This window comes from Misgurnus anguillicaudatus, chromosome 8 (genome assembly GCF_027580225.2).
Source record: "Misgurnus anguillicaudatus chromosome 8, ASM2758022v2, whole genome shotgun sequence".
Classification (NCBI taxonomy): domain Eukaryota; kingdom Metazoa; phylum Chordata; class Actinopteri; order Cypriniformes; family Cobitidae; genus Misgurnus; species Misgurnus anguillicaudatus.
Window position 1 is genome coordinate 44,384,724 of NC_073344.2, and position 9,784 is coordinate 44,394,507.

The following is a 9,784-nucleotide window of genomic DNA, read 5'->3' on the forward strand; positions in this document are numbered from 1 at the left end:
ATACCCATTGTCGCCTGTTTTATTCACTAACCGAGGGCAGCCTCGGCGTGGATGCGTTGGCACACAGCTGGCCGCGGGGCCTGCGCAAATATGCGTTCCCCCCAGTGAGTTTAATAGCACAGATACTGTGCAAAGTCAGGCAGGACGAGGAGAGCCTTTTAATGATCGCCCCATATTGGACGACCAGGAATTGGTTTCCGGAACTAATGCTCCTCGCGACAGCCCCTCCCTGGCGGATTCCCCTGAGGAAGGACCTTCTTTCTCAGGGAGGGGGCACATTATGGCACCCGCGCCCCGATCTGTGGAATCTCCACGTTTGGTCGTTGAGCGCGCGCAAGGTTTAAGTGATTTACCCCAAGCGGTATCTAACACTATTGACGCGGCACGAGCTCCGTCTACGAGACGGGCTTACGCGTTAAAATGGAACCTTTTCGTCACCTGGTGCTCTTCGCAACGCGAGGACCCCAGAGAATGCCCTATTAACATTGTGCTTTTATATCTTCAACATAGGTTAGATGGTAGGTTGTCACCGTCCACTATTAAAGTTGATATCGCCGCTATATCTGCGCATCACTCACTTATTAACGGCAGATCAGTGGGCCAGCATGATTTGGTTGTTAGATTCCTGAGAGGCGCTCGCAGGCTAAACCCCTCGTGCCCTCCTTCTATTCCTCCCTGGGACCTGTCCATGGTGCTGAAAGCGCTACAGAGTCCTCCGTTCGAGCCTTTGCAGTCTGCGAGTCTGAAGCTTCTATCCATGAAGGCTCTGACCCTACTAGCATTGGCCTCGGTGAAGAGAATAGGGGATTTACATGCATTCTCTGTTGACGATTCGTGCCTTCAGTTTGGTCCTTCTGTCTCGAGCGTGACCTTGAGACCCAGACCAGGCTACGTGCCCAAAGTTCCCACTACTCCCTTCAGAGATCAAGTGGTGAGCTTGCAAGCATTGCCTTTGGAGCAGGCAAACCCAACCGAGGCTTTGTTGTGCCCCGTACGCGCACTGCGATTCTACGTGGACCGCACGCAAAGCTTCAGGACCTCAGACCAGCTCTTTGTTTGTTATGGTGGCCAGCAGAAAGGGAAAGCTGTCACTAAGCAGAGGATGTCTCATTGGATAGTTGATACTATCGCCCTGGCTTACAATTTGCAGGGCATTCCTTGCCCCTTTAATTTGAGAGCGCACTCCACTCGGAGTGTTGCCTCATCTTGGGCATTAGCTCGTGGTTCCTCGCTAACAGACATCTGTAGAGCTGCTGGTTGGGCGACACCTAATACGTTCATTAGATTCTACAATGTTCGTATCGAGCCTGTATCCTCTCGTGTTCTGTCCTCACCAGGGAGGACACGGAGAGCAGACTCGCAAGTCGGCTTGCAGCCTCCGACTGAGGCTCCAAATTGAGTTTTCAGTATGGAAGGCTAACAGAGCAAAGATGCGTAATGGTTTGATTTGCTCTCTCCACTGCCTTGACAGCCTTTGTTGCGGAGCATTGGCTGTCAGCCTTTCACTAGTTGTATTCTTACGAACCTACGTGTTTGGCCAGGGCCCCACATTGTGTCCCAACGGGTTCCTTTGTGAGTATTATTCCGTGGGGTTAATCCTACCAGCCCACGTTTCCCTTAGCAGAGCACTGCTTTGCTTACACAGCCACGGCTGTCATTTATACCTCAACTACGGTTGACTTCGTCCACCATTAGCCCTTAACGGGGCGGTGGCTTCCGCAGCGTCCCTATACCACTCAGTTAGGGCGCTTCCCAGTCGCTGGCACTACTGTGGGGTTAAAGGAACATCTAGTGCCCGGCCTTCTGCCTTGAAACCTAATTCTCCTATCCTTAAGTGGAACCGGAGGGCTTTAAGCAGACACTGGAAGAGGTCAGCCCCTAGTGGCGTTTTAGTAGGGTTTCCCAATTCGTCGGTCACGACGTGACGTCGTAGTGACCGACTGAAAGGGAACGTCTCGGTTACGGATGTAACCCTCGTTCCCTGAAGGAGGGAACGGAGACGTCACGTCCCGTCGCCACAGGTGCTGCCACCTGCTGTTTAGGCCGGTCACCTTCCGGCTTTCTCAGCGAACAGAAGCTGATTTCCCTATTTGCACGTGCGCCTTATATACGCACCTGGCGGGGCGGCGCCAGCATTATGCAAATATCTCAATGCCAAGTTCATTGGCGTTTTAGTAGTATTCGAAGCAGATTGGTCTCTCTAAGCGAGCTCCCAATTCGTCGGTCACGACGTGACGTCTCCGTTCCCTCCTTCAGGGAACGAGGGTTACATCCGTAACCGAGACGTTTACACCTGCTGATTTTTATCATCACTGAAACACTTTGCTACTTCTTTTCACTCAAAGGGTCTGCAGAATATATTTTTACTGAAATAGTGTTATGAGCGAGTCACTAAATCATTCCGTTCCATGTCTTCCCAAAACAGTTTACAGACTGAACAAGATTTCTTCACTTCTTTAAGAGTTTCTTAAAACACCACGTTAAAAGTACAGCTAATTTTTCACACTTACTTAATTTTCAAGCAAGATGGCACACCACCATTTTCATATGTTCTTCATGTTTAGCTGTGTACATAAAGTAATGAATTAGTATAATTTTCAATTATATTAAAATGCATATAGCTACAAAAATAAATACTTACTTCAGTGAAGTCAAACTTTTGTCCCAGAATAACATACAGTGCATACTATAATATGCAAAGACACACCAAAAAAAGTTAAATGGGTAACAGCAATTGATTACACCTCGATGTTCCTCATTTACAGTACGTACTTGCCAACACTCCACAGTTATTTGACAGCCTTTGTCTTGCATTGTCCTAGTAATGAAATCAAACACACCATAAATTATTAATTGATGTGATAAACACACAACAACTTGTAAATTAAGAACTTTATACATTATAGCAGAAGCTGTGATCATAGTCATGTGGAACATCAAAAAATATCTTTCACTGATAAGTGAACCTAAAACACAATAACATGCGTTTCACAATTATTTCACTGATGGTTATGAGTAATACATTTTATAAAATAATTATGATATTAAAACAAATGTTTCAATTACATTACATTACATTACATAACATTATGGATTACGCAGAAAAAAGCATAACTACAATGAAAACTTTTAAAAATGAAAAGTTTTAAAAGAATAGCATGCATTGTACAATTAAATTAGGAGTTGTAACGTTATTGTAATATCAAATCCATTTATAAAACGTTTTAAGACATTTACAATTTGAAAATCAATGCAGACCTAAAACGTACAAAAATTACACAGCCACAATACCTTATTATTATGGTCTTCAGAATCCATAATCTGGAGAGCAAATTGTAGAAATGGAATGCAGAAAAGATTTTGTCATCCACGTTACAGTTTTTGTAATTTGTGTGCTAATAAAAAACGACAGAAATGTATCTGGATACACTACCCTTATCTTTTTTAATACATCAAGACTAAAAACAGCGTACAAACGTCATTATAAAATGGTCTTCTTCAGAACTTATAATGCTTTTTTACAAAACTAAAAACTGTACAGCCGCATGAAGTCAAACAAGCCTAATAACTCCTTTACACACTGTACACATTTAAGAAACAACTTAAGACACATTTGTTTGCCATGGCTTATCCCTCTTGTTGATGCTTTTAATGTGTGTAATACTGTTTTTATCAATAATGTAATGTATTTCTTTTATATAATGAAATGATGTAAAGCACATTGGTTAACATGTGTTGTTTGAATAGTGCTATATAAATAAAGGTGACATTGACATTCTTTGATTTAATTGGTCATCGCATCATTTTGACGAGCGCTTTCATATGCTGATTGAGGCAGGCCAGACAGAGATTACAGTATTTTAGGTATATTATGCCATTATTTTATGACTTTTATTACACTCAATGGGAATCTCATGTGGACACGAGCCTCCACTCAGGCCAAAAGCGCAGAAGAACAAAAATGACCGGGAAAATCTGACAGAAGTGAGAAGATGATAACAGCACAGCGGGGTTTTAGAAGTAAGTTTAAAATATTTAATATATTTTGCATACGTTTCTTGCTGTCTAGTTTGTTTAAAGCCTAATTAGTCATTACTGTTCTAGAAAAATAACGTGTAGGCCTACAGACATTTTCACAGACATTGGTAATGTAACTGTTACATCTGAATGTAAATTATATACCGTGTGTCCCGAGGTCGTGAATCAGTATATCGTGTGCACTGGTAAGGACCCTAGCTCACTTCACATTGGGACAATGTTCACTTATTTTTCTGTCACGTGGATGCTTAAGCGCGTTGTAATCACTCACAGCTGTTACTCATCAACAACCGACAAAACCAACATCTCTCCGACTTAATTTTAAAAACAGTACATTGTGAAAAATGCTGTCATTATTCTCTTACATAACTGTGCCTAAAATTGGAGGCAATTACATTTTAAATGTAATAAATATATTTACAATTTTAAATAAATATTATTATTTTAAATATTGAGTAGATTGTGGTCCCTTACTGTGTAGCAATGTGTGTTTATATTTACAACTAAACAAATGTTTGTCTTTTATAAAGGTTCTGTAACATTTCATAAAGTTTATTGAGTTGGATCGTGATGTTCGGTTGGCGAGCTTCAGAAAAGGTCACGTGATTTCCGGTAAGGGAACATAGGGACCATTGATGCTTACTGGTTTTTGCGTTGCATTGTGGGAATTTTTAGGGAACGAACGTTCCAGTGCACTAAACGGATTTTGCGATTGAGACAGCCCTTAAAATGGCTGACTCCCTGATCAGTGCCCTGACTACTGAACAAGGGAGCTGATTGAGACACACGGATAGATAAAAACAGCTTTCTGGCAACAGGTGGTGTGCTTTAGTTAATATATTAAAAAGGTTCATATCTAATGCATTTTGACATTCCTTATATTTATATTTATGTTAGAGTTATACTTTTATTTTAGTGAGAGGTTATGTTTGTGTTTAAGCAGACATTGCAAGGCCAAGCACTAATAGCTTGACATGGCTGGAGTCAATACTACCTCACCAGAATTACAACTAATGTTTGGCTTAAACCTTGCCTAATCGCAGTGTTTTTCCCTTTTATTCTCTTTTTGTAGGCCCTAGGGGTGGGCGGAATGACCAAAAAATCTATTCCACGGAATGAGTCATTTTATTTCACGGAACGGTATATTCACGGTATAAAAATTTTTCAGTTTATATTGTTTTTTATTATTAAAATGTACAGAAATTTGCAACTCACTCTAGCTTTTAACTAAATGTCCACCGCAGTTTTAAATTATGAGCAATTTAAAGTTAATAATATTAAAGTGAAAATGCCCAGAAGATAACAACAGATTAAGTCTTGATAATTTTTTTAATTTAGTAGACTATTGAAGCTATAGTATGCCTTCATTGTATTTTGTGTTTATGCATACATTACATTAAAAATAGGCAATATGTAAAATGAACAGGTATATATGCAAAAACCTACAGACAGGATGAATAGCCTACCTATCCTATATGAGAGACGAAGCTCTAGATATTATAAATATGACAGATGCTATGATGTGATGATCATGAAGTCTGTTTTAACATGTGGGAGGGCAGAGTTAGCCATGCCCACATATTTGCATTCGGCGGAGTAGACGGAATAGAAAAATCTGTTACGTCTGACATTTTATTCCGCGGTAACGGAATATACCGTCATACCGCCCAGCCCTAGTAGGCCCATCAGAGTGATTTCCCGAGCTCTTTCGCATATGCTGTATGGTAAGAGTGAATTTCTGCCAGTTGATACCGGTGACAGGTGTTAATTATTAAGTTTATCTTTGTATTTTTTTATTAAAGGTCAGAGAATGGATGGATTATCCAGTCACGGTACATAATGAAAGGTAAATGGCAAGTAATTAAGTAATGTACTAAATGTATAAACTGTAGTGTATTCAGTAGCTACTAATCACATTACCTCTATCACTCTCTCTAAAATACTTGACTGAGTTAGAACAAGCTGAGCGACTCTTCAGAGTGAAGATGTTATGGTAATGTAAATCTTACGTTTTTATATTGTAGTTAGAGACAGCACGTCATTTTAACCCTGTTTTATGGTTAAAGGGGTTTTGGCGCTTTTCCATTGCATTAGTGATGGAAATTTTCGTTCATTTAGGTGACTCGTTCATTTTCAGTTCGTTCACCAAAATGATTCGTTCAGACTCGTTCACTGATTCGTTCAGTGACCATTTCTTAATTTTACATAAATACGCCAATAGGTGACGAAGATGTGTGTCATTATGTGTTATAAGACAATGAAAGACTTGCAAAAACTCATTAGTTTTAAATAAAGCTCAAATTGTGAAATACTAAGCATAATTTTATCAAGCCACAGAATATATTAAGACACACATACATTTATAGTACATCTAATCTGGATTTGTTGTAAATAAAGACTCCCGTGCATGTCTCCTCTAGTTCAGTCAGTCATCAGATCCTCGTTCACGAATCATATAATTTCGGTCATGTCGTTCAAGACTTCGTTCAGACGCAGATGACTGATTTAAGTTCAGTGAAAGGGTGGATTAAACTATATAGATATATAAAACTATATGAAACAGAAATACCAAAATTTTCAACAGTAATTACCTTGATTATCATTTGTATTAAGGTAAATAGTCCGCCGAAACATGGTTACTATAACTTTACTAAAATAAAACCACATGATTCTTTCACAAGATTGTTTACGTTGCTCTCGCTTTCTATACGATCCCTCTCATTCATCTCATTCATTAGGTTGTAACTTGTACAGTCATTCAGTTTGTTTAAGAACGCGATCCCTGTCTCTCTCTCTCGTTCGTTCAGACTCAAAACAGCGGGATTATAGGGGTGTCAAATGTATATAGCACGACATTTGTTGCTCGACTTATCAAGACTGTTTTCTAAGATGGCTCCTGTCTGTATACGGGTAATGTACTGTCTTTATAAAGGATCTTCTTATTAGGGCTGTCACTTTTGAGAAAAATCAAGCACACATATCCCGCGCTTGAGCGTGTTTGTGAAAAGTAATCGTTACTGACAACAAGCACACATACGTAGCCTATGTATGCGCGCATGCATATGCATTAACCCTGCACGTGCTGTTTGCTTGACCGTTTTTAATGATAGAGAACACAAACCATTGATATTTGAGAAATAAAACTTACCGCTGAGTTAAGCAGATCTTACTTCACTCTGTCGTCTATGTGACATGCGACAGTCAGCACGTGATCATTTTAAATCAGTTTACAAGACAAATGCTGTTGTTGTTTAATATAAAGTTTACATCATGGCTTTGAACCTGAGTTTTTTCCCATTTGGTTCGTTCCGAACAGAAACAGTAGTTTCCGGTTTTTGGTTCAACCCTAAAGTTGAGGTTCCTGAACCGGTTAGGACGGAGGACGAATTCCAAACGGCTCTTCGGGAAGAAGATGCTGCATAAACAGTCGCTCCACATGTTTTTTCAGTGCTTTATTCGCCAAATGTATTTTATACATCAAGAGTTCTGATCTTTGAAGGGCGTAGGGATAATCATGTTTGATTGGAGTTGGGCCGGACACTTTCAAATTCATGTGCGTCTGTGTGTACAGAAATTCTTTATTTTAGCACCTTTTGCGGTTAAATTGTTTAAAATCACTTAAGTGTTAACATTTGCAAGCCTTTGAAACACGTGCAAATGATCAACTTTCACCCTATTTAAATTTGCATATTAATCCGCAAATCGCATTCGAGCCGAACTGTGGGTGGTGATCTGTTTCAATATTTTTCCTATTTAAAACTTGACTCTTCTGTAATTACATTGTGTACTAAGACCGACGGAAATTAAAAGTTGCTATTTTATTTGCAGATATGGTTAGACCTATACTCTCATTTGGCGTAATAATCAGTGACTTTGCTGATGTAACATGGCTGCAGCAGGCATAGTGATAATACGCACTGCCCGAAAATAGTCCCCTGCCATTGAAGGTAACCAAGGGGACTATTTTCGGGCAGTGTATAATATCACTACGCCTGCTGCGGCCATGTTGCATCAGCAGTCACTGATTATTATGCCAGTTTGAGAGTATATTTTCTCGGTAAGAATCAAATGTTTAACTCAGGGGAGCTGAAACATTAGCATATTTTCAAAAAAAGTGGAATGTCCCTTTAACACAAGCTTTTTATTCTGCTATAACACTATAAACAATAATATATGTAATTTTATATGCAAATTATAATTCTATCTATCTGGTTCGTGTTGGTCCAATTTAATTCAGAGCACTTGTTTGGTTTGGTGTTTTCATTTTCATTGTAAGCCTTTAAAAAGTAATTATTCTAGATGCAATTTTGTAATATTTACGGCTTAAATTCTCTTATGTATTTTTTTAATATTTAAAATCATTCCGCAGAATTATCCAAAAAATTTCCACAGGAAAAGCAAAAAAAGTCTGCAGAAGCCGGAGCCACATCTTCCCTCTCTTGCGCACAGTTGCCGTCGGTCTCATTCTCAGCTTCCTCCCTATTACGAGGTGTTAGACTGTAAAAAATGCGCTACACATGGCATTTTTAAAAAAACGGATGGTTTATTTATAGTGGATATTTCACGTCATGTTTGAATGCATATTTGAATATCGAATAAAAAGTGACAGCCCTACTTCTTATTAAACTGTTTGTACACTTACAAAGTTCAACTTGGGGTTAAGTGCCTTGCTCAAGGGCACAACGGTGGTGACCAGGATTCAAACTCACAAATTCTAGGCTAGCATACTAGCCAGGTTCCTTAACTGCTGTGCTACCACCACCCCTTTCGGCTTAGGGCCTGCTTTCGAACCACACCCGTGGAGGTATCTGCCAACAAATGGACAATCATTCATGGGGCTGCAGTTAGTGCATTCAAGAATTTTCAATGTATGTGTTCAAATTCACATTCTGCGTATAAAATAGTTTTAATGAGAGGTGGTGGAGGAGGGTGGTGTTTGGCACTATGACCCTATCTCACCTGCAAATTTAATTGGTGCAAAACTGGCCGCCATGCTTGCACTAAGTGTGGCCTTACTTGCCTATTCACGTACTTTGTCACTTAATTTTACTGACTTGCACTAGAAGAAACTGCAATAAAGTTTTTTTATCTTTGTGATAAGTTTATCCACCAGTGTTTTGTCTGCTTAATACCTAAAACTTTTTCTTGAAAATGTACTTTCTCAGATGCAGTTATGTCAAAGTACTTGTTTTGGCTGGCCAGATTGGAACAGACCTGAATGGGAAGATGGCAGAGCTAAGACTGGCAATGTCCAGGAAAAATGTTAACTAAAAATGAGTGTGTTTTTCCCCAGCGAGTGAGTTTGGGAATGTTTTAAATGTGCCTAGAAGTTTGAAAATGTAATTCTGAGGGAAAAAAGTGAGCGCTTTGAAAAGGCTTTAAAAAGAAAATAAAGTCTGAAGTTGATGTTAAATGAAGTTAAAGTTTTTACTTGAAAAGTTTGTACTTGTTTGTACTTGTCAAGTCTGTGCTGAAAAAATGCAGTAAAGTTTGTATTTGAAAAGACTTGGAATTGTGTGTTCTGTAGAATGAGTACAAATATATGTGTAGGCTGTATAAAAAAAACATAGTTGTGCCACTAATATAAGTGAAAGTACATGGTGGCATCATATAAGAAGCATATTTGTATCCCTAATATAAGTGAAAGTACATGGTGTCATCATATTTGAAGCATATTTGTATCCCTAATATAAGTGAAAGTATGTACTATGGAAATAAGTACATATATGCATGTATACATATATGT

At 39.2% G+C, this 9,784-nt stretch overlaps 1 long non-coding RNA gene across 2 annotated transcripts; it reads left to right on the forward strand.

Moving 5' to 3' along the window:
* The first annotated feature begins 3,868 nt into the window (after positions 1 to 3,868).
* On the forward strand, positions 3,869 to 9,543 carry LOC129447590 (uncharacterized). Of its 2 annotated transcripts, none has more exons than XR_012370897.1 (3): positions 3,869 to 4,020; positions 5,111 to 5,884; positions 9,204 to 9,543. It is a non-coding gene; the product is annotated as an uncharacterized lncRNA (long non-coding RNA). The 2 variants fall into 2 exon arrangements; XR_012370898.1 differs by having other exon boundaries at positions 5,841 to 5,884.
* Positions 9,544 to 9,784: the final 241 nt, after the last annotated feature.